The following is a 2,390-nucleotide window of genomic DNA, read 5'->3' as shown; positions in this document are numbered from 1 at the left end:
CTCCTTTATAGCTGGAATTACAGATATGAGCCACCATGCCCGACTAATTTTTGTGTTTTTAGTAGAGACAAGGCTTCACCACATTGGCCAGGCAGGTCTCTAACTCCTGGCCTCAAGAGATCTGCCCGCCTTGGCCTCCCAAGTGCTGGGATTACAGGCGTAGGCCACCACGCCCCGCCAACAATAGTGTTTTAAAAGAATTAGATGCATAATAAGCATTGAAGAATGTGTGTTGCCTGTCTCCCCCAAACCTTGGTTTTTCTCTAGCTGCTGGGGATGAATCAGTTTTGATTCTCATTAGAAGGGGCCAGTCCAGAATCATGCCTTCTCTCTTCCTCCATTCTTTTAATAAATGAACGACACCTGTATTCTTGGAGCTTCTGATTTAATTCAGCATCAACACTGAAATATTTGTTTACCAAAGAAAAATACTTTCCAGGCTCCTTTGACTGTGTCATCCACATGCGCCACCACCAGCAGCCCAAAGCCAGTTCTGAAGCAGCAGAACATTTTTCGAGCATAACAGCACTCTGTGACCCTCGGAGTGCTTGTTCAGCTGAAATTACTTGAGTCTGGCACAGACCTTCTCTTTTGATTTTGGCAGGACTTCAGGGAGTGAAAAAGCTGGGTTAGTGTTAGGGCTGGGATTAGAATTTGGTACTCAACAGATCATACTGTTAACACTTCTCCTCTTTGCTAACTTTATGAAGTTCAAGAAAAGCTTTTTGGGGAATGGCACCAATTTATTTGCCAAAAGCTGAGATGGGCCAAGGAAGATGTAGTCAGCATTTGGAATCTCCTTGCCTTAGGGTTTAACAGCCAAGGAGGGAAGAAGAATGTGCTGGGGAGCTGGGGAATAGGGGCCATGTGGGTAGTGCTGGAAGGATTTGGGATGCTGAACAGGCTTGGCTCCTTGCGGTTCCACCCCCACAACATCTCTCAAGCCATGCGCTGTCCTCTGCTCTAGCACAGCACCCTGTCCTGATCCTTATCATCCTCACCAACTATAGCAATACTCTTTGATATGCCTCCTTGCCCCTCTTGTCTGTCCTGAGCACTGCTGCCAGTTTTTCTATTCTTATGCTTAGAAACATTCAAGGCTCCCCAGTGCTTGTCAAATAAGAGCCTTATCTTTTAGCACAATGCTCAAGGCTCCCCACAAGCAGGTCCCAAGCTCCACTTCTGCCCTTGTTTCTTCCTTCACCTTCCACGAAGCCTCTGGCACCTACCGGCTAGATATGTGCCATCCCCCAGACATGCCATGTCCATACCAGTCTGTGAGCCTTTGCACGGACTAGTCCCTTGGCCTAGATTATCCTCCCCTAGTTCCCATCTTTGCCTAATAGATTCTTCCTCATCCTCGAGGACCCAGGTCAAATATCGCTTCTTCTGTGAGGCTTCTCTCAACTCTTCCAGGCGAAGCTGATGTCTCAAGCTCATCCATGGGACTTGTGTACTGCACTCATTTGTGTCTGCCACGAGGGGACCTTGGGGACAGAACAATGCCTTATTTATAATTATGTGTCTTCTATACCACATCAAGTGCCTTGTTCAGTGTCTGTTACTTTATCTGAATTTTTGAAAGCAGATGAGACAATCTCCGTTGATACCAGAGAGACACCTGCTCAGTTTTTGGCTCTGTCAGGTTGACTGGTTCTGCTTTCTTTATTTTTATTTTTAATATTTTTGAGACAGGGTCTTCTCTGTCGCCCAGGCTAGAGTACAGTGGTGCAATCTCGGCTCACTGCAACCTCCACCTCCCAGGCTCAAGAGATCCTCCCACCTCAGCCTCTGGAGTAGCTGGGACCACAGGCGCACACCACCACACTTGGCTGGCTAATTTTATTTACTTTTAGTAAAGAAGGGGTTTCACCATGTTGCCCAGGCTTGCTTTCTTTTCTTTTCTTTTCTTTGTTTTCTTTTTCTTTTTTTTTCTGAGACAAAGTATGACTCTGTCACCCAGGCTGGAGTGCAGTGGCGCAATCTCGGCTCACTGTAATCTCCGCCTCCTGGGTTCAAGCAATTCTTCTGTCTCAGCCTCCTGAGTAGCTGGGATCATAGGCACGCACCACCATGCCTAGCTAATTTTTGTATTTTTAATAGAGATGGGATTTCACCATATTGGTCAGGCTGGTCTCAAACTCCTGACCTCAGGTGATCTACCCACCTCGGCCTCCCAAAGTGCTGGAATTACAAGAGTGAGACACTGTGCCTGGCTTCAGGCTTGCTCTCTTTAATCTCCAGAATAAAGCAGTGCACTGGGTAGTGGGTCCTGGATAAACATCTCTTTGTTGGCCACAGGTAACTGCTCCCTACAAATATGTCATCTCTGAGAATATGTCCCAACTGGCAAGGATTTTTGGCTCAATTGAGCTCCCAAGGGTTATCCC

This window comes from Colobus angolensis, unplaced genomic scaffold (genome assembly GCF_000951035.1).
Source record: "Colobus angolensis palliatus isolate OR3802 unplaced genomic scaffold, Cang.pa_1.0 Scaffold36, whole genome shotgun sequence".
NCBI classification, from domain to species: Eukaryota; Metazoa; Chordata; class Mammalia; order Primates; family Cercopithecidae; genus Colobus; species Colobus angolensis.
The sequence above is the reverse complement of the archived record's forward strand: the minus strand, read 5'-3'. Positions refer to the sequence as shown.